We start from the raw sequence: 22,802 nt of genomic DNA, 5'->3' as shown, positions 1-22,802 counted from the left end.
TTGCCCCTCTTGGCTGGTAAAAGCTAGCAGGGATGGAACAGCCGGCTGGGCCAGGGAAGTGATAAATGCCTCTTTACAAGAGGGAGTGGTCCCCAGCTGCCTGAAAGAGGCAACTGTTAGACCACTTCTAAAGAAGTCTTCCTTGGACCCAGAAAACCTAAATAACTATAGGCCGGTAGCGAATGTTCCATTCCTGGGCAAGGTCTTAGAGCGGGTGGTTGCTAACCAGCTCCAGACACTCTTGGATGAAACCAATTATCTAGATCCATTTCAATCCGGTTTCAGGCCCGGTTTTGGTACTGAGACAGCCTTGGTCGCCCTGTATGATGACCTGTGTCGAGAGAGGGATGGGGGGAGTGTAACCCTGTTGATTCTCCTTGATCTTTCAGCTGCTTTTGATACCATTGACCATGGTATCCTTCTGGAGCGACTTATCGAGTTGGGAGTGGGAGGTACTGCTTGGCAGTGGCTCCGCTCCTACTTGGTAGGTCGGCTCCAGAAGGTAGTGCTTGGGAAGCATTGCTCGACACCCTGGGTTCTCCAGTATGGGGTCCCGCAGGGGTCAGTTCTGTCCCCCATGCTCTTTAATATCTATATGAAGCCGCTGGGGGCGGTCATCAGGAGTTTTGGAGTGCGTAGTCATCAGTATGCTGATGACACGCAGCTCTACTTCTCCTTTTCATCTTCTTCAGGTGAGGCTGTCAATGTACTGAACCGGTGCCTGGCCGCAATAATGGACTGGATGAGAGCTAATAAATTGAAGCTCAATCCAGACAAGACTGAGATGCTGTTAGTGAGCGGTTTCTCTGATCAGATGGTGGATATTCAACCTGTTCTGGACGGGGTTACACTCCCCCTGAAGGAGCAGGTTCGTAGTCTGGGAGTTCTTCTAGATCCTTCATTGTCACTTGAGGCCCAGGTAGCCTCTGTGGCACGAAGTGCGTTCTATCAACTTCGGTTGGTAGCTCAGCTACGTCCCTATCTGGACAGCGACGACCTTGCTTCAGTTATCCATGCTCTGGTAACCTCAAGATTGGACTACTGCAATGCGCTTTACGTGGGGCTACCTTTGAAGACGGTTCGGAAACTGCAGCTCGTGCAAAACGCTGCGGCCCGATTGTTGACTAGGACCAAACGATCCGAACATATAACACCTGTTCTGGCCCGTTTGCACTGGCTGCCTATATGTTTCCAGGCCAGATTCAAAGTATTGGTTTTGACCTATAAAGCCTTACACGGCACGGGCCCGCAATACCTGATGGAACGCCTCTCCCGATATGAAACTACCCGTACACTGCGTGCAACATCAAAGGCCCTCCTCCGGGTACCGACTCATAAAGAGGCCCGGAGGATGACGACAAGATCTAGGGCCTTCTCAGTGGTGGCCCCCGAACTATGGAATAGTCTCCGTGACGAGGTGCGCCTGGCGCCAACTTTGCTTTCTTTTCGGCGCCAGGTTAAAACGTACCTCTTTTCCCAGGCATTTTAATATTTTAATATTTTAATATTCTTAGTATATTTATTACATCTTAGTATACTAGAACAATTATGTAATATGTTTTTAGTCTTTGGAATTTTGTTATGTGTGTGGTATTGATATGTGATTTTATTATATTGTATTTTAAATTTATGCTGTTCACCGCCCAGAGAGCCGTTGGCTGTGGGCGGTATAGAAATTGAATAAAATAATAATAAATAATAATAATAATATCTGGAAAAGACTATTGCCTGGAATCTTGGAGAGCCAATGCTAGTCCATGTCATCAGTACTGAGCTTGACGGTACCAACTGGCCTGAGTCGCTTATAAGGTAGATTCCTTTGTTCCTAAAAATGGAAAGAGACCCATAGTGACTCCAAAATGAATTTATGTATTTTATTCACAACATCTATTTCATTTCATTTTTAATTTGTATACCGTCTTTCTACATCACTGCACTCTATATACCACTTTATGGTAAAAAAAACCTCAAAGCCGTTTACAGCAGGAAATAAAACAATAATATTATTGGCAAAATCAGTTAGACAAGTATTTAAAAACATTCAAAATAATAGAACCAACAACGAGTTAAAATCAGATAAAAAACACAATAACTTCTACATGTCTGGGTAGGCTTGCCTAAACAAAAATGTTTTCAGCAGGTGCCAAAAAGAGTACAATGGAAGTGTCTGCCTAATTTCAATAGGGAGGGAGTTCCAAAGCATAGGTGCTGCCACACTAAAGGACTGATTTCTTATAAGAGCAGAACAAGTACTATGTGGAACCCGTAACATGGAAAAGCACACCTTGAACTTGGCCTGGTAGCAAATCAGAGCAGTGGTTTTATGTGCTGACAGGGACTCACTCATGTCAGCAGTCGTGCCACAGCATCCTGCACTAACTGCAGCCCCCGGGTCAGGTTGTGCTGCATGGGGATTTCTGTGACTTGGCTGACTGGCTGCCAGGATTTTTTTAGTTTTGGTTAGGAATCCTGACTGGTTGTGGGATGCTGAATTGTCTGCCTTACTCATAGCAATCTTGTTGTGGTTGGTATGGTATTGCATTTAGGAAATCACCTCTTTTGTTTTTCTTTTTCTACTTGCATTTCATTTACCTCTCACCTCACTCCCTTACATCCATAGACGCAAAAACAGTGGTTCCTTGCACTCAACCCCCTTAAACCCACCGATACACCTTGTTGTTTGAATGACAGTTTCTTTCTTGCCCAATAGTGGTCAAGGAGAACTCACATACTAGGAAGTGTGGCTGCAATTGCTGTTGTTCCCAGTCTACTGCCTGTGAAGGTAGACCAAACCATGTGTGTTTTCTCTTGGTCAGTTAATTGGGATGGCTGTCAAAGTGAGTTTATAGCAGCCCAGAGGGTAGGCAGAAAAGGGTAGAGAATCTTCTTAATTCTTACTCATTTCTCAAACCTCTTTCTGAAGTGAAGGGTCAAGTCTATAAAGAAGTTTGGAGCAGCCATGTTAAAGGCAGGGGCAGGGTATTCCAGGCAGGGGGTTGCCAACCCTGGTTGTATATAAATATATTTGCAGAAGATCCCTAGTCAAGCTTTACCAACAGCACAATCCAAACCATATATACTGAGAAGTAAGTCCTATTGAGTTCTATGGGGCTTAGTCCCTTCATGTGTTTAGAATTGTAGCCTTCAGGGGCATCCATCTTTACTCCTGAGTGCTCCCATCTAACATCTCCACAACACTAGGCTCCTTTCTTCCTACGATGGCCTTCTGGTGACTGGCCTGGGGCACTTAAACCCTTCTTGCCAGAACTGGATTAAATGTTCCCTACCCAGGCTCTCTAAGCAGGTGAGAAGGAATGATTCCATCACTTCATCTGGACCTGGAAACACCATCTTTTAGCTAAAATTTCTTTCTTAATTTCCAATCAAGGACATGTTTGTTTGAATTGTATGCTCCAAGCAACTGTGGATCATGCTTAATGACATCACTGGGCCTGCCCCTGTGACATCACCAGGGCTCACCCTTGAAATCTCAGGGTTTGGGACACTTTTGACCTGCCAACCCTCATTCTGCCAAAAGGTCCTTATTTGTAAATGTTGCCTAAAGTCATTATGCATTAAAGAGCATTATGCAATAGCTGCAGTTCTGATAGGCAGAAATTATGAATCTTATCAGGGACAGTCTTCTGGCCTGGGAGATATATTGTACAGGGTTATTCGGGTGTGCAAGTCATATAAACACCAGTGTAGCATTAAGGCTGTTCATTCAGCTCCATTTTGAATGCTCTTGGAAACCAGGAACAAGAAACTGGGAACTAGTAACCAACATAATTTCATCACCTCTTAAGGACTTGAAAACTGAATATTGGTTCACAATGGGGGTTTGGTTTACATCATTATGGAACTAAACTAGCTGAAGGGCAAAGTTCACAATTATACATTGAGGCTTCACATGAGACCAACCCTGCCCCTTTCTACCTTGTGACCTGAAATGTATAACTTGCCTTCACAAATCCCAAGTAGGAAGCAAAAATAGGAGGTGTATCTAGTGTTCCCTGGTGGGTTACTATTCCTGATTGGCAACCTGCACTTGAGCTGGTTGGTCACAAATTGCGCAGGCCTAGACTAGTATGTTGAGATGGAAAAGGTGAAAAGAAGCCTTGTTCAAATCCTGGGGGCTGAGTCATGAAGGTCACTAGGTCGGTTTGAGCAAATCACTGTCTCTCAAGGCCAAATTAGACCTGATGCTAAAGACATCATTAGCAAACACACCTGGACTGCAACCTGCAGGAAAAAGAGATTTAGCCCTTTCCCCCCCTACCAGAGTCCCAATTAAAATCACCTTACCCAACTGCTACTAGCCCTGGAAGTGAAACATGATTTGCAGCTTCAGAGCCATGGTTTTTGACAGGGCTGGCATGGGGAATAAAGTATTAAACCTTCTCCCCCCCCCAGTTCCAAAGCTGTACAATCTTCCCTTTATGTAACACAAAATTTGCATGTCAGTTGCATTTATGCAAAGTCTAGCTGGGTGACCATGAAGAAATCAACATCTCTTAAGGCCAGACTACAAGTTATTCATAGTTCTGTGTAATTTCCCTCACCCCAAACATTTCTCCTTCAAGTTCCTGGGCCTATGCACACGGCAGCATTGCTTAGTACTAAAGACACTGTTTTTACTTCCATTTTCTACTTGCACCATCTGCAGTGTGTGCTCACTGCTAGCTGCAAATATGGTCTTTTCAATTTACAGCAGTTCTACCCCTATGAAGAATCAGTTACATAGTTTCCTAATGACCATGCCCTCTAATTTTACATTTCAACTCCCTCTGGTTGCTAGTGAACCAAACATGCTCAGTTTATTGTACCAGCTGCTGTAAGTTCAATTTTTTTAAAAATCAACTGTGTGCTATCATCTGTATTTTCACTGCCTATGGTTGCTAGGATACAGCTGAGAGTATAAACCTTTGAGCAGTGTTACCTTTTTTTCTACAAATAAGGGGGAAAAGAAAAAGAAAGGCACTGTGTATTTGCCAAGAAGTGGGCTGCTTGTTAACAGTAAATAGCTGTAAAACACTGTCAGTAGACTGCCCCCTTTGGCTATTTGCAGCAACATAAAAAAGGCCAGCAGAACTGAGAAGAGCTGCCAGAAGTTGCTTGTCAACCCACAGGAAACAAAATGAATGAAGGGAGGAAAGAGTGGGTGTGGAAAGGGGTGTATGAAAAAGTAACTTTGACACACCCACCTAAAAACAGCAAAGCAAAGCATCCGCAACCACTAGTGAAGCAGGGTGGAAATGTATTGTTCCCCACTTTTTGTATTATCAGTGGACTGGGTTCATACTTACAAGGAGAAAACTGTGTGATAGCTTCTGTTTGCCATAACATCATGTGAACGATGCAAATTAAGATTCAAGTAGCAGCAAGCACATAGTAAACCACCATGTAGATAAGCCCAGCTGTCTCCCTAAAGAGAAAAGATACGATGATCCTGATGATCCCATATAATTTCGCCTACAGAGGAAAAATCCACTTGAGGGTAGGGATGGGGGAGAATATCCTCTAAATTGGACTTAGTACCAGATTCCGACTGAATTTGTCAGTCTGCGATCTTTTTGGACCAGCAATGATATTTGTGGCGGGCTGCAGTTGTAATTGGCATGGATTTCTTTTTTTAAAAATTCCCCAATTTTACATAATTATCTTTGTAATTTCATCTAAGTTGATGCATTTGTAACAGTGTGTAGGTGTGACAAATAGGAAAAATAAACCACCATGATCATTTACATAGGTATTTACATTAAAAATTATGCAATTTTTTTCACAACCAAAAAAAATACCAGCAGATCCAATCGGCAAACACCAAAGCAAACTGGAACAAAAGAAAGGGAGGATCGGGATGGAACAACCGACTATCAGAATACAAGCAGATATTAGGCAGCGAGCCCCATCCCTACTTGAGGGTGATTTCCTGATAGGAAAAAGGGCATTCCCTTTCCCACACACCCTTCCTCTACTCAACTTAAGTGCCAACAGTTGTTTTTTGTTTTTTAAAAAATAACACTGGGGAACCTTACTCTGAATAGAAGTTCTCTAATATAATAGGGATCTAGCTTACATGGTTGCTGTGAATTAGAAGCCCTCCCTTACCAACACGAGGGGTATGGGAACAGCTCTCTGGAGCAAGACTAGTCTGAGCACGGACTGACAATGGGAAGATGCTGTCTCCTTTCCTCTCATGCATAACTATCAGATGATTCCTACTAAGCACCCCTTGTGCTTCTATGAAGGCTCTTTGCTGAGGCCTCTTTGTCAGCTTCCACATCCTCAGCAAAGAAAGCAATGCTCTAAGGATTTCCTCAGGAAGGAATTCCTTGTCAGAGCCAAGAAGTTACAAAGACAAGAAGGTCTCACAACAGTGGACAACAAAAGCAACACTAATCTCTTCAAGTACCATAGTGTGTACTCAGACGCATACAGCAGCTGGATTCAACCCAGCAAGAGCAATGCAAGGTGTCCCAAATACCAGCACTGGCAGCCACAGCAAGAATACGTCTACTTATGCTGCCCCCCCATCCCGGAATTAGCATGGCTGTTGCACAGTTACCCTGCCACCACCATCACCAGACTCCTGCCCTGATGTCATTGCTAATTTACCACATTGATGAAAACCTTCAAGGAGCTGGAGAAGAAAGGAGAAAGAACCAAATAAGAGACCTGAAAGTGACAATACTTGAAAGTGTGTCAGCAACCCATAGGGCTGATGGGGCTATATGGCATTACCATTATCATTATTGCTCCTCTTGCTACTATGCTAAAGCGCTATCACTGTTCATGGCACTTTACAGGAGAAAAAAAATAATTCAAATGACCCCCAAAAAGATGAGTTCTTGCCCCCAAAGAGCTACAATCCAAAATTTGACAATATAGGCCAGGGAGAGAGGAGAGAATATTAATACAAGCACTTGCAGTTACACAAACTTACTAGGCTTTGTCTCTGTTAGGACACTAGCTATTTAGTTGATGAGTCTGATTAGCAGATCCAAAACCTTATGACTTACTAAAAAGCTGGTCCTAATTAACTGGGCAGCAGATTTAAAAAATATTTTTAATTATTTCTAACATGAGCGCTTATAAAAACTACAGGCAGCAGGAAGCAGTTTAGAAGAAGCTTTCTGCCACCTTTCTGGTCAGGAGAGAATGCCACTTCTAAGATAGGACCTGCAGCAACAGGACATATTCATACATCATCTAAAAACAAAAGAAAACATGCTCTTTTCTTCAAAACAGTTGATTTTATTCATATTAAAATGTATGCAGATTTGCAGCCTAAGCATGGTTACACAGAAGCAAATCCCATTAATTTCAAAAGGTTTTACTTCCAGATGAGTATGACTAGGATTGTAGTCTTAACAGATTAGGTGATTTCCTTAGTTTCTATTGGAGGGTGGGTAAAAACTAACCAGTTGTAGCATTAGCTCTCTTCTAATGGCACCATCCCAATGCTAACAAACATTTCAAACAGTATTTTGGCCAAGGAGTTAAGTTCTGAGGACTCTTCCTGAAAGAGCAGCAGAGACATGCAATGACAATCTGTACTGGGTATTTTCCAGTAAAATAGGCGGGCAACAATAGAATTATATGTCCCTGTTTCTCTAACAAATCATAGGAGACAATTGCCTTCTCTGTGTGGCATTACAACTGAATTAAGTACCCTCAGTAAACGGTGGAAAATCCATATACCAATTGAAACCTCACACACACCTGCCATGATAAGAAGAAGCCCTGAGGGGAAACAATCATGGCGCTAAACAGAAGGTGTAGTTTGGTTGACAGAAACTGAACTAGTTACCTAGTAAACTAGTAAAAAAAAAAAAGTGGCAACTGTTCCATAATCAAAGCTTTGAGCATGCCAACGAGTGAAACTGGGCACAATATTCTGATTTTTGGATGTCAGACATAAGCAGATCTGTGTCTGAGTAATTGTCTCCATGTTGTCTGTTTCCCTCAGAACTGTAGTCTGTAGGTAGGAGTTGCAAGGATGTCAGGACATCTTTGCTATGTCTAGAAGAGTTATGTCTTTAGACAGTAATGCCAGAAAAGGGAAGATCCAGTAGGGCCAGAGGCCAAAAATGAGGTTACTGTTGGAAGGAACTACAAACAGCTGCCAGCTGTGGCTGGCACAGAATGATGGACAAGGCAGGGAGCCCAAACATGTAGAAAAGAAAGTGCCTCAATGACAACAACAGAAAAATAAACCTTAAATGGCCAAGTGTATTTAGGCTCTGGGCCATGTTCAGTTTTGTCCATAAAATGCATAAGAGAAGGGGGGGATGCCTGAAGAGCACCAATCAACTAACAGCACATTCTGTTCCATAGCTTTTGCATTTGTAAATTCTTATTCCATTATAAGGAGTCTGGGAGCATGTGTGATTCCTGTGGACAAGGTACTATAGGTACAACAGCATTTGATAAGCTGTAAAGATTAACTAGGCGTGAAGAGTTGAAACGGAGTGCACTTTCAAGAATGCTCAAAAGATATAGCCCCAATCAGATCCAAAAGTAACTGGGCAGCTGGTAACATTAACTAGAAAAACAAGAACTCATCTAATCACAGGCATTACTGTTGTAGGTTTTCACTTTGCTGACACTGGGCTTCGGATCCGCGTTTCCAGTTCAATTGCATTCCATCAAACTGGAAAGCGGTTCTGTCCCACATATTTATTTTCTGCTATCTTCTTCATTTACCATTTCAGTTTTTTCCTCTGAAAAATAACAATAGTACCATTTTTTCTGACAGTGTTTCCTTTCAGAATGATATAAGGAAAGTGGGTTTCTCTCTGCCTGCCCAGCGCCCACCCACCCAATCTCTCCCTTTGCCTGTTCCTTCTCCTCACCCTGAATCATATTAGATTCTCCCCTCCCCTCTCAACCCCAGCCTTGTGAGAAAGCAAGAGAAGTGGAGAGATCTCCTGGTTAATTTCACATTAGCAAAGAGAAGAGCAGGGTGGTCAGTTTCACCTATGCTATGCTTGCTCCTTATGTGCTGCCTTGATGCCTGCCTGCTGATTCCAGCTGCCCTTCTAGGAGTTTGGAAAGGGCTGCTGCTGATTGCTGAGAGATCTGTGGTGCTGAGCAAGTCAGGGCCATGAGTCAAGGAGAACTGCATGGCTGCCCTGCCTATTGTTTGCTGCCCATGACTGTGGCCTTCAAGGTGGGCTGTGAGTGTGTGTGTGTGTGTTTGTGTGCATGCTGTTGTTGTTGCTGCCGCAGAGTATACCAAATAAAAACTGCGTGATTGGCTCAGCAAACACTTTAAATATTTCTTCCTCCAACATTCTCGATATCAGTATAAATATCATTTATATTCAACAAGGAAAAGTCAGGAAAAATCAGAAAAAATTGCAAAAATTTGCAGAACACAAGATCGGACTACTTGGTAACAAATATGTAGACTATAGAGAACATCTGGTGCCAAATTCAAAATTAGCTAAATTCTCAATAGGAGTAGAAGAGAAATTCTATTCACTTTGCATTTAAAGCCAAATTTAACAAATATGCACTTCCCAAAACTACATGAGAACTGAAACACAACCATCCTTTCAAATTCACTTTTATGAATTTTGTGATGTGGTTCTCCGACTAAGCAATGTTTGCAAAACTGCATGTTCTTCAACCTTGGGTCCCCAGATGTTGTTGGACTACAGCTCCCATCATCCTCGGCCATTGACTAAGCTGGCTGGGGTAGAAGGGAGTTGTAGTCCAACAACATCTGGGGACCCAAGGTTGAAGAAGTGTATTAGGGGAAAGTGTGCACATCAGTGAAAATAACATACAAAAATACATTACAATAGGAGAAATTGCTTGCAAAAATGTGTACATTTGTCAAAACTGCGTATAACAATGTGTTTAGCAGGAGAAATTCTCACTAAAATGCTGGTGAATTTTTGTGAGGATTTTTTTAAATCACAAATTGCTGCAGAAATTTGGAGAACTGAATTTAAGATTGGAAAAAAAGAGAAACGGAGAGACTCAAAACTAACAGATCTTTCCATCCCTAATCTTTGCCCAAACTGACACTGACTTGAAGCTGAAGTCTTATCAGCCTGGTTAGGAGAGGAAGCTTCTACCTATGGAAGGGAGAATAAGGTCCACAGCACGATTCCTTACTCCTTGGAAGAGCTTTTCCTAGACCACTTGTGGAAGCAGGCAACAGAGCTCTCCACTTGCTGCAAGACAAGACAACCAGTAGGACTGTGCTCCCTACTAGGATGAAACCTGAAGAACAGGCAGAATCAGGCTTCTTCAAGCACTGATTTGCTTTCAAACAGGTTGAGCTGATTAAGTCTCTGCCTTGTATGGGATGGAGAATACATTTCCGGATATTTGTTAACCAATAAAGTTTATTTGGAGTTTTCAAAAGCAAGGGTTCACATGCTGACGTCTCTGTTTTGCTGGCTGCTGTACATCCAATCCACACATGCACACAGTGCTGAGACATTAACAGCAGGGAGGGGACATGCTGTGTTTTATTGGCATCTCTTCCTACCATTAATGTGCACCTGACCCACTCCCTCTTCTGGCTTGCCATGGCACCAAGTCTCCTCCTTCCCTTACTCACTGTTTACATCCAGAGCTGGAGACTCAGCGCTGGGGAAAGGCTCCAGCTGCTGTCACAACCTTGCACCACTGCCGCCACTCATCCTCTTGAGTAAGCCGCCTGTTCTCTTGAGCCATGGGGAAAGCCTGGGAGCACCAGCATTACGGTGAGTGAGAAGTGCACCTTCTCCTCCTTCGGACTGAGGAGTGAGGGGCTGACTCTTTCCTATCCACTGGAGCCAGGGACGGTGATGGTGAAGAGGGGAGCACTGGAGTCTGGAGGCAAGTGATCACTTGGGGGGGCACTTGGTGTCCCCCTCCGCTTTGCCCAACCCCAAAGAAAAGGCAGCAAAGAGGTTCTCTTTCCCGACAGACAGAACTCCCTCCCCAGGCCCGAAAAAACCCAAGAGAACAAAAGCTGTGTGCTTGTTCTCCATTGAAAGGATGCTCTGATGTGGTACAGTCACCATGCCCTCAAGCTCATGGGATCCCCTTCCACTCCCATCAAGAATAGATCTCAGGCACTGAAAACAACCATATCAGCCCCATATAGTTTTCTTGAAATGCGCACACAAAGGAAGAAAGCAAACTTTAAAGGTGGCTAGCATGAAATCCCCTGGAGCTGTTCAGCTGCAGTTTGGCAAGGTTAATAGAGGCTACCATGTCCCTGAATTTCATGTTTCTATGTTAAAAAAAAAAAGGAATGTTATGGCCATTTTTGTTTTGCAAAGCAAGTCAGTGGGATTTCTGGATATTTGTAATATCCATGTCCAAATTTGGATTGGGTCAGGACAGATGCAAGTACATCCGGACCAGATCAGGCCATATCTGCATTTACAAATTGAAGTCACAAATTGTGTTGAGGGGTCCATGCACAGCCCTATAATTAGACCACCACAACAAGGAACCATGCATGAATGGAGTGAAGAGAGAGGGTAGACAGGGCCACCACCACCACCCCCAACAAATATAGACCATCATAGGTATAAAAGGAACACAATAATTTAAAAAGAAAATGAAAGAACAAACACTGGGAAAACTAGAAGGTCCTGTTGAGACCTAATTTATGCCATATTCCCACAGAATCAGATTGGAGTGGAAGATGTGACATAAGGAATCTAGCTCAGTCTTTTTGTCCATTTTTGTCAGCATGCTTAAGAATCTACAACTGTCTCAGGAACAGCTATATAAAACAATTTTTAACAACTCACAAAATACAGGAATCATGTTATCACATGAAGATGCACAGATCTGGTCTTTACAATGTGCTTCATTTGATCCAGGCAGCATGTGGCAGAACCAGTGCATTTTGAGTTTATTTTCAGATGACCATGCAGAGACACTGTTGCTCATGTCAGGTTGCCCAGGAAACTGCATAGCCTGTGCTCATCTTAACACCCTGCCTCCAATGTGAACAGACTGAGTGACAGTCCAGGCCTCTCAGTAGGCTTTGCATTTTTATTTTACCAGTTGCATAGTGGAGAAAATCATCCATTTTTGATATTTCTAATCCTTAAAACCAAATTTAAGCTTGTAGCCTTTCACAGTTTTTGGTGGCTTTAAGAATAATATTGATTGGCCACCAATCATCATGGAAAAACACCAAGAAAAGGGTCTGGTTTTGAGGCAGCTTAGCATATATTTTATCCAGAAAAGCATAGATTTGATTCAGATATGCATATATCATCACCTTTAATATTTGTGTTGTTATTTCTTCCTCTGTTGTTTTCCTGATTGTCTTTTTTCGATTGTAAGCTCCTTGGGAGGGAGCAGCCTATATTAGCCTATGAAATTATGTGCCACTGTGTATACTGATACAATGGTGATGATGATGTAGTACAGATTCCTCACATTTGTTGGCTATCACACATGCCACTGGTATGGCAAAAGCAGAACATCCAATCCATTTCAAAGACCACTCATATGCATACCCAGGATTTATTATTATTATTAGTATTATTATATCCCGCCCTTCCTCCGAACAGGAGCCCATTATTTATTATCTAGTTTTAGCACCATGACCCAAAGCATGATACACACAATCCACTATACTGGTTGATCAGCTTCCTCATGATTGCAATTGGATGTCACAGCCAACTTACTTGGGTGCGTATAGCTTTGCCTGATTTAGATCCGACACCTCTCAACTTGAAAGCCAAGAAAAGGAAATATATTACTAGAAATTAACTTATTTCTGTAATGGAGTGGCAGGTAGATGGTTCTGGATTATCCATGCTTATATAATTAATAGAAAAAAAGACTAAAGAAAGTAATGAAGGAATTTCACCCATTTGCTAGGCTTTGGGCTTGACTTGACTCTTCCAGGGCATCTCCCCAAAAATAAAAAACTGAACAACACTTTTAAATTGGCTTTTTTATGTGTGTAAGGGGAGATGTGAGGCGAACCCTTTTGTTGGTTTTTGACCCTGTGTTGACTCACTGTCTATCCCCTTTGTTTCAGTGTGTGGCTCTTTCTTTCTTTCTTTCTTTCTTTCTTTCTTTCTTTCTTTCTTTCTTTCTTTCTTTCCCCCTTTTGCTCCTTGGTGGACTACCAGTCTGAAAAATTTAAGTACCTCACCCCATTACCACTCTCTTGACATGCTTTTATTTACCTCATTTCTTTACTGTCTTTTAACACAAACGTTCCCAAACTGGCTTAAATGCAATAAAACAATTTCAAAGTTGAATGCATATAACAATAGACCCCAGAATTCTCTGGTAATCAATAGAGGAGGGCCAGGATCTCTTCTCGATCGTCCCAGAGTGTAGGACACGGATAATGAGCTCAAGTTGCAGGAAGCCAGATTTCGACTGGACATCAGGAAAAATCTCCTAACTGTTAGAGCCATACAACAATGGAACCAATGACCTCGAGAGGTAGTGGGCTCTCCAACACTGGAGGCATTCAAGAGGCAGCTGGACAGCCATCTGTCGGGAATGCTTTGATTTGGATTCCTGCACTGAGCAGGGGGTTGAACTTGATAGCCTTATAGGCCCCTTCCAACTCTACTATTCTATGATTCTATGATCATGGAACAGCTAAAGCAGTTTCAGAATGCTTCCAGATTGTTTGCTCTTAGCGGTACCCGGTCACTGCTCTTTTGCTGTAAGCAACATGCAGAATTGCAATTGACTTCCCACACTTCAGGAGTATAAAACTGTGTGTGTGTGTCCCATTATGTTTCATCCACACACCATTTTTATGGTTTTTAATCAATTAAATAAATGTGTAGTGGAAGGAATCGCAGGGTTGTGCACTTAGCAGGTTAGGCTAACCTGTGGCCCTCCACAAGTTGTTAGACTCCAATTCCCATCATCCTTGAGTCAAAGTCATGTGGCCCCTCTCACCCTGCCATTTCTGTCCCTGTCTTGGGCCATAACGTCTGAAATAGGGAGCCTGCTCTCTGCACTGAAACTCCTTGCCCGATTTAGAACCTTACTCAATCAGATTGAGTGAGATGCTTCAGAAGTTACACAGGGACAACAATCGCAGGAGGGAGGGACCATGTGGCTTTGGAGACAGAGCTAAACACTCAAGTTCACCATCCCTTTCATCATACTTGCCCCCTTTGTGTGGGTAACACCTGAAGAGGGCTAACAGTTTGCCAGATTTAGATGAAATGGCAATCTATGATTTGCCATAAGCTAGGACCAGAATCTACTAGCTAACGGTCATGCCTGTTCATTCTCATAACATCAAACCATGGGTTGCCATTATGTCTGAAAGCAGCTTCTAAATGCCTTTTCCCTAATGTTGTTTGAGTCCGCAGTCCATCTTCTCCCACATGACTACCCACTCTGAAACATCACCAGTCTTAGGAGGGTTCCTTCCTTCCACTCTGGAGGCTGGGGTGGGAATAAAAACCATGATCTATAGAAGGTCAGGAGTAGATTTTGGAACCCTGAGGCAGAGCTGGAGGATGTAAGTTTAGACAGAAAGCTCAAGCCCCTCTGAAAAATGTTAGAAGTGGGGCAAGAGCAACTCCTGTTTTGTTCTTTTGTTTATGTTCCAGAAGGGAGGTAGAGCTAGGGTCCTCCAGCTGGCTAGGCTTGACTACCTTTATTTGTGATGCTCTGACTGACTTCCATCGCAGATTGATATGCTTAGGGAAGCTTTTCCGCCCCTCCTCCTTCCGCCCTTTCCTTCTTCTTCCACTGTCTGAAAGAGAGGAGACACCTTTGTCTCTGCTCTCTCCCTCCTGAGCCATGAGGGCAACTCCCAAACCTGGGCGTTGCGCCTCCAACTTAGTTAGTTAGAACTAGGTATACCTTTCCTATCTACTATGTATTTCTATAAATAAAGTAGCTTTTCTTATTTTACTAAGTCTTAAGTCTCAGTGATCCTAATGCAGGGTAAAAGCCTGCTATTTAGGTAAACGCACACACTGGCACACACGCATCTCAGACCATTGACAGTCTCTGCTAATATCTATACAAATTTACACAACAAAAAACTCTGCCCAGATTTGCAGAGTGCCAGTTCAGACCCAGACAGACTTATGGCAAGGTGGGGAACTTTGACAGTGTGAGCTCTCCTTTTTTAAAGGGTCATCTCCACACCCTCTCATGTCTTTGGTTTCCAACTTCACTACAGAGCTGCAGTTGATGGATTAAAAAAAATGAAGCAAATAAATGGTCTATTTTTAGGCAACCAGTTACTTCTGGCTCACTATTTCTTTAGTATTTAACTGGACCGTTTTTAGTGGGTGGGAGTGGAGAAGAGGAGGTGGAGGAAGCAATTCTGGAAAATACGCTAAAGGAATGCTGTTTTGAGGAGAAAGATTTTCCATTACTCAGTTTAATCCCAGTAAATATGTGCAGAGAGACAGACTGGGAAAATAACGCTGGTATAGAAACATGGGAATAGTTTTCCCCAGCCTGCTTTCTTCTGTAGCCTTCAACCAGAGGTGGCTAACCAATGACCCTCCAAATGTGCTGGACTCCAACTTCCCTCAGCCCCGGCTAGCATGGCCAATTTTCAAGAATGGTGGGCATTAGAGTTCAACAACATGTGGAGGGCCACAGGGTAGCCAAGCCTATTTTAAACAGCCTAGCCCTTCCAGACAATGCTTATGTATTTTTAAAACAGTATTTTTAGATAGTTATGAGGTGTGTAAGGCATAACTGAAATACAACTGCAAGAGAAACCATTCATACTAGCCAAGATGTTAGCATATGTTGAAATGAATATTCTCTTCTTTCCACGTGCACTAGTTGAATTCAGGAATAATATTTACAGTTTAAGGGAAAGGCCAGTTATTTTTGAAAGACACCGGTGAACTCTTGGGAGTCATATTAAGCAAACCTAGCAAAATGTTGGAAATCCATGATCAGATTGCTGATTCCTTTAAACTGAAAGATCCAATTCAAACTAAGAATTTGACACTGGAGGAGGGATTTTAACCTTGCCCCTGCACTATAGCCTCCTGAAAATGGAACTTCTGAAACAAAACATTTTCTGTAGAAAAATAAAGCACTGGAAAAATTTCAACCCCACATCACTGCTTCCTGAAACTTTATGCCCTTCTTTAACATGTATGCACCTACAAATTTTGGTTGGGGCATGATTTTCATTGGGCAAATAGCCAAATGTAGTTGGCAAAAGTGAAGGTTTAATTTCTTCACTGTTGCTGCAGCCTTCATTTCCTTTGCAGAATGAGACAGTGCAGCTTTTTAGAAAGGCACAGATTTCACAGACTGTGTTTGGTTAATGTACATGTTAGGTCCAAACCCAACACGCAAGTCGCCCTGTCAACCCCAACTCGCTTATTACACCCGGGAAGAGTGCGGAGTTGAGTGCAAATGAACCCACTATCAGAGATCAAGTAACACGAGACAAAAACCTTTGCAAAGGGGACCCAATACTTACAAGCCGAAGCAGGCCAGCATGGGAACCTCGTTTATTGGTGTTTTAAGGTTTATATAGGCTCACCCCGAAGTTTACAATATCGGGTTTACGTCATAAAATACAAAAGAAGCAATTGCTAAATGTTATAGCTTTGGGGCATATGTGAGGAGGTGAAGGGGTACAGGAGGAAGGACAAAAGTGGAAACATTAAGACTATCTCTCAGACTCTATGTCTGCATACTTCACATGTCCTTGAGATAAGCATTATGCAGGAGCAGACAAAGGCAACTATAGAGGGGAGGCCCAGCTGCAACCGGGCGCCCCCTAAACTGGAGACAGGCATGATATTACTTTGCTTACATATCAAAGGGTTTTACAAGTCAAGGTTTGTGGGGCATCGGAACAGCTTTTAACATTTCTATGCAAGGCACATTTATAACAATAAGCAAGGTTATAGGCATAGATGTGATACAGAAATGCATAGTAGGGAAGTTTCCAGCTTAAACCGGCTTTTATTATTCGAGCCACTGGAATGTAGGTAAGGGTCAGGTCACCAGGAAATAAACCGACATTTTATATCAAAAGTCAAATAAAGGCCACTTTGGTTCTACTTCCAATGATGCTCAAGCTGGTTTAGGTAAGGCAAGTGAACTTATAGATTTTACTGGCACTGGGGGTTTAAGTTCAATCCTAACATACGTAATATATTTTGATATAAATACTTATTTTTAAAAAAAGAGTTTACTTCATTTAATATTTGCCCAGTCACAGGACCACTGTTACCACATCATATTGTGGTGTTGATTCCAAGTTCCAACAGCCCTAGGGCTCAAAGTCTTTTGCCATGGTGAACAGGCTGTACACAAGACATAGAGCCATGTTGAGAGAGAGGCAGCATCTTTAGGAAGTCAACATAGTGATGAATAAGAACTGCCTCTATTAGCAAAAGCACATGGTTTATAATAAACTTCACAGTTATGAGAGGAAGCCACTTTTCAACCACTTCCCCTTCTCTTTCAGAGAATAAGAATTATGTTTCAGTATTTTTCTTCTGTATATACACACCATTGTTAGGCCCCATGTAATATATCCTCAAAGCCCCCTTTTTCACTGGGCCTTCCTTTCCTCAGTTTCCTGTTTCCTCTGGCTTCTGTCTCCTCCACCAATGTTATGTTGTGGTTTATTTATATACCACTTTTTGGCTCCAAAGCTCCCAAAGTAGTTAACAGTATACCAATACAAAAGAAAAACAGGAGAAAAGTACAATAAATATAATAAAGTCAATCACAACAGTATAAAATAGCAAAATCACAAAATACCTGCTGATCGCGCTAGAAATGGATTTATGATCTGCATTCATTCTGTCACCAGAACAGCAGCTCCTCAGCATTCCACCTCTCACTCAGAAGTCAGGTAAACGAACAGCACACCCACACTCGCTGCTCCAGCCTCTCACCTAGGTGCAAACCCTTCTAACTTTCCATGATGTTTCTGCTTGTTAGCCAGGCCTTCTTTCAACCCATCCTGCTCTGGGCTTTTTGTCACTTATGTCTCATATTTCCCAGGAAATCTTCTTCCCACTGAGCTTTCTGGCCCAAAGTTTACCTGCCTGCTCTCCCCACCTTCCTGTGAAAGTCCTTCTGGATTTTTTAAAAAATCCATCCATACTGTTCTGTGCTACTTATAAGCATATCTGCAGACTTATAAACACTCCATGTTGGGATGGGGGGGAAATTCAATTTGATTCAGTTCATATCTGAATTTTGAGGTGCAGTTCTCCATCTAAGCAAGACTGGGGTCCGTCCATCCCGAACTCCATGACTCTGTCTACAGAGTTTGTAGACAGATTGACCACATTGTACTTTTCATCTTCAAAGAAATGATGCGAAAATCAATGTTTCCTCATATCCCACAGAAATGTCTATAACCCTATGGCCAGTCCCAAGCATTTATGCCTATTTCAGAGCCAAACTAGATGTGATGCAGGAGATCCTATTCCCAGATTGCTCACCTTTTTTAAGTTTAAAAGCAGCTCTGCAGGACGGCAGGGGAGGAATTCAGGTTGGGGTGACAGTGCTGATGGAGGGACCATTTTCCTGATTTAACCCCCCAAAACGGAAGGGTGGGGCTTGTCGTACAGCCAGGAAGGGGCATACAGGTATCATGTCAGTGCCTTTCCTGTGGGGAGAAGAATACCTTTCTCTGGGGGGCAAATAATAACTTGGAGGGTAGAACTGGGGAAAGCATTAAACAAACCTTCCACCAATACCACAATCCTAATACCCCTCTCTCTGTGACTACTTTTAAATTAATTTGTTTCAAAAAACAAGAAACCTCACACATAGTTAGGCTTTTAGGGTCTATGAACTTAGTATCAGAAATTTATACATTGACTAAGAACAGTTACTTATATTTTTAGAAGTATCTTACCTAAATTATAATGAACTCCATCCATAAATAAATAACAACTTGCCATGCTCACATTCGTAGCAGTTAAACACAGATTTTTTCAGAATGACTTAAATATGAGAAGCGCGACAGAAATCTTGAAAATTCCCCTTGGAGCCAGGTAGAACCACTGGCACACAGAATTGGGCGAGTCAGGTGGGTGGAGCCTGGAAAACAACCACTGCGGGGGGTGGGGGGACAGGGAAAAAGATCTTCAGACACAACTAAACTTTTTTAAAAAACCAGAAATGTCCCAGTTCTTAAAATAAGCTCTCTTTGTTTATATAGAAGCTATTATGTCACCAATTTAGAAGCCCCCTGCCTCCCTCCCTCCCTCCCTCCCTCCCACACACACACACACGCACACACACACACACACACACACACACACCCTTTGGTGAGGTGAATGAATAGACAAGGCAATGCAGTCACTGGCCCCTTCTGACTATGGCACTGAGAGTGATCACATGCAAAGAAGGCAAAATTCCTGTGACTTTAAAAGAAGAGGAAATGCCAGCACTTCAGCTTACTCACCCCTCTGACCTAACACCTACAAAAACTCAGAATCTTGTGTAACTGTTAAAGGCACAGGAGCCCTGTCCTCTTCTATATCTAGTCTCTTCTAGATGAGCCCAAACTTAAATTAAGCCACATCTCCTCTGCCATCACCCCCCATAAAAACATTAAAGTATGTAAATACAAAGTTTCTTGTGTATATTTCAAGTCAAAAAACACTTCATTCAAAACACACAGATTTGTTGGTGAGGGTTAATTGAGAATCCGCTGGCAACTTTGTGTCTCCCTAGGGAGGCCCATATCACACCTGAATTTCTGGGAACTGAGGCAGTCGTAGAAAAAAACCCTACTAGAATGGTAAAGTAGCATTCTTTCTCTAGCACAATTTGTGGCTCACCAAGCCAAATACAGCCCGCCAGCCAAAAATCTCCACTTTTGCTCCTGCCTGGGACTACATAAAAAAGGCCTGTTGTGGAGCACATCTACCAGGCCATAATAACAATAAACTTTTTTTCTACCCCGCCCTTTTTCCAATAGGACTCAGAGCGGCTTACAACTAAAAACAACACCATTAAAACATACAGAAATATACAATTAAAATAGAATTAAACTATGAGAAAAATTAAAAACCATAAAACATACGTTAAAAACAGCGGACAATTTAAAATAATAAAATCATATACTGTAGTCATCAATCCTATGACATTTAATCTTGGTCATTCTCTATCCCAAATGCCCGTTGAAATAAAACAGTCTTTACTTGTCGCCGGAAAGACGGCAAGGAGGGAGCTAATCGCACCTCACTCGGAAGGGAGTTCCATAGCCTAGGGGCGGCCACCGAAAAGGCCCTATCTTGTGTCCTCGTCATATGTACTTGCGAAGGTGTGGGGAGCACAAGAAGGGCCTCACCTGAAGATCTCAAATCCCGGACAGGTTCATGTAGGGAGATACGATCTGTCAAATAGCCTGGACCTGAGCCATATAGGGCTTTGTAGGTCAAAATCAGCACTTTGAATTGTGACCGGAAACAAATTGGCATATGACAAGCGGACTTCCTGTTGCATGAGTTGTGCAGGCTGCTCTAGCGTAATGTACAGGCAAATACATCAAACCAAGTCTGTAATCCAGGAGTGGGGAACCTGAGGGCCACATTCCCTTCTGACTATCCTTTTGGAGGCTACATGCCATTGGTGGGCAGCACCAGAAGTGAAAGTGGTCAGAGCAAGAAATGTGCATTTTACCTTTGTAGGCTAGTTTCTTCACACCCATACATCCCTCTCTGCCCTCCATGCAGGCAAGCATTATCAGCGTTCAAGGTGACATTCCAACCAGGCAAAAACACTCAAGCAGGGTGCAAAGCAGGGCTCATAAGGTGTGACTTGGAAGGATGTTTTGCCTGGGAGGAGTCCCGAGGCCAGCTAGAGAAGCTTGGACCCCTAGAAGCATTGGACCCCTAGGCCCAAGGTTGCCTGTCCTTGCTGTAATCCACGTACATGGCAGTAGAAGGCCCCATTGAAAACAGTGGTGAGATTTCCAAAGAAACACGCCCAGAATCAGTCAGCATGGCTGCAGTCTGAAGATTTGTTAAGGAGCAACCCCGGCTGAAACTCACCGAGCTTACTTCTGGAGGGCATGGCTGTCAGCGGCTACTAGTAAGAATGGTTATGTTTCACTAGTTGCTGGGAATTACAAGCGAGGAGGATGCTGTCATGCTCATGACTGCTTGCAGGGTTCCCACTAGTGGCCGCTATGGGAACAGGATGCTGGACCAGATGTGCCTGTGGCCTGATCCAGCATATCTCAGCCCAAACCTATGAGTTTAGTCTTGGACTGAGATAGACGCTGGTGAAAATATGAAGTGTAAACTGGACCCCTTAAAAAGCACACAACTTTTATTCACCCATCATCTACAATTTAAAAAAAAATTAATTTCCTTCCAGGCCAAAGTCTCAATGCCACAACACCCTCTCCTTCTTCCACTTTGCTTCTGTATAAGCAGAAGGAGACCAGGGTGGGCCTGCTGCTCTGCTTATCCTCTGTACTATTTTAGAAGGGGAGAAGCATGATTTAGCTAAAACTAAGGTGAGTCAGGGAGGGGGCTTGTGGATATCATTAAGGGCCCCTTTACCTCCCACCCACCCCCAATAATTTGAGCAGAAGGCAGCATTTGTAGGGGCAGGCCCGTAGCCAACCTAAAAATTCAGGAGAGGCACCAAATAAAAGTAGAGGGCCAGATTTTTTTTCTATAATAAATCTAATTTATTTATTTTTTTTAAGGGTTTTTTTTTTAGGAGGGCTGCCCCCCACCCCGGCGACGGGCCTGTGTAAGGGGGCAGGGGAAAGAGGTCGTGGTATTCTTTTCTACCGGGGGACACCACCCCTTGGTGAAAATGTAAGTGTCTGGGGGCCCAGATGATGATAACCTGACGGTTATCTTTCCCCTCGCCCTGCGCTAGACACGAGAAAGGAGCCGGTCTGTTTGGGCACAAATTGGACTGGCGCCAAAGTGGGAAAGCGGCGCCCAAGGAGTCACGATCCCGCCCAGGTGCAGCCGAGGAGAGGGGCGTGGAAAGCAGAAGAGGCTGACAGCCGGCGGGAAGGAGCAGGCGGCCACAGCCGTCCTCCGGGCCGTCCCCCCCCCCCTTGCCTGGAGATCGGAAACTTCTTAGCTGGCCAGTGAGACGGAGGCGCAGCCAAGAGCGCTCTGAGGAGTCGCTGGTAAGTTTGAGGGTCGTACTGCCTTTATTCCTGGTCCTCCTTCAGCCAGAGTCCAGATAGACCCAGGCTGGTCGGCTCCAACGGATAAACAACCCTGCCCGGTTCTCCCCCCCCCCCGTCTCCCCGTTGCTTTGGCTTGGACACCACGAAGGGGCACTCCTCACACTTACTTGGCAACAAGTCCCATGGCATGAAGGAGGACTTGTACGCCAAGTCAATACCTGCTAGAAGACTGGGCTGTGCCTCAAATCCAAGCACACTCGAGATCGGTTGAAGCTGTTTGAAAACCTCTCGTCACTTCGGGGTCTCGGTTTCGCCTGCCTCCTAAAAGCGGGCTCTGGTTCCCGGAAGCCCCGGGCGCGCTCAGTAGTTTGGAGATTCCCCGCCCCCGACCCGGTAGGCTCCTGGCAGGCGACCGAGTGTAATCGGCAGTAGGTTCAAGACAGGGAAAAGTGGGCAGCGGGCGAGTAACCTGAAGGAATTGGCTGCCACAAGATGGGGTGGTGATGGGTGGTGACGAGATGAGAAAAACCCAGAATTTCCGCGTTCTGAATACCGGCTCTTCGGGAGCTAAGGGAGCTGTTGCCTTCATCTTGCTTTTGGGTTTCTCCATAGTATTTGGTCGGCTACAGTAGGAAACCGAATGCTGGAAAGATGCACCTTTTTTGTTCTGATCTAGCAAGGCGGTTCTTATGACTTGGGCAAGATCTCACTC

At 43.6% G+C, this 22,802-nt stretch overlaps 1 protein-coding gene and 1 long non-coding RNA gene across 7 annotated transcripts in view; one reads left to right on the top strand and one right to left on the bottom strand.

Annotated features, from left to right (window-relative positions):
• Positions 1-1,733: 1,733 nt before the first annotated feature.
• Positions 1,734-22,423, bottom strand: LOC133388051 (uncharacterized). The gene is made up of 3 exons (XR_009763640.1): positions 22,258-22,423; positions 5,307-5,425; positions 1,734-1,825 (listed from the first exon to the last, which is right to left on the bottom strand). It is a non-coding gene; the product is annotated as an uncharacterized LOC133388051 (long non-coding RNA).
• KIAA0040 (KIAA0040 ortholog) overlaps positions 21,958-22,802 on the top strand; it is a 39,706-nt gene continuing 38,861 nt past the window's right edge. For all 6 annotated transcript variants that reach the window (XM_061634165.1, XM_061634163.1, XM_061634169.1 and 3 more), the window contains exon 1: positions 21,958-22,087. The gene's annotated coding sequence lies outside the window, so the exon portion shown is untranslated. The remainder of the gene's footprint in view (positions 22,088-22,802) is intronic.

The sequence above is a fragment of the Rhineura floridana genome, chromosome 6 (assembly GCF_030035675.1).
Source record: "Rhineura floridana isolate rRhiFlo1 chromosome 6, rRhiFlo1.hap2, whole genome shotgun sequence".
Classification (NCBI taxonomy): Eukaryota; Metazoa; Chordata; class Lepidosauria; order Squamata; family Rhineuridae; genus Rhineura; species Rhineura floridana.
Note: the sequence above shows the minus strand (reverse complement) of the source record. Positions and strands in the feature narration are given on the sequence as shown.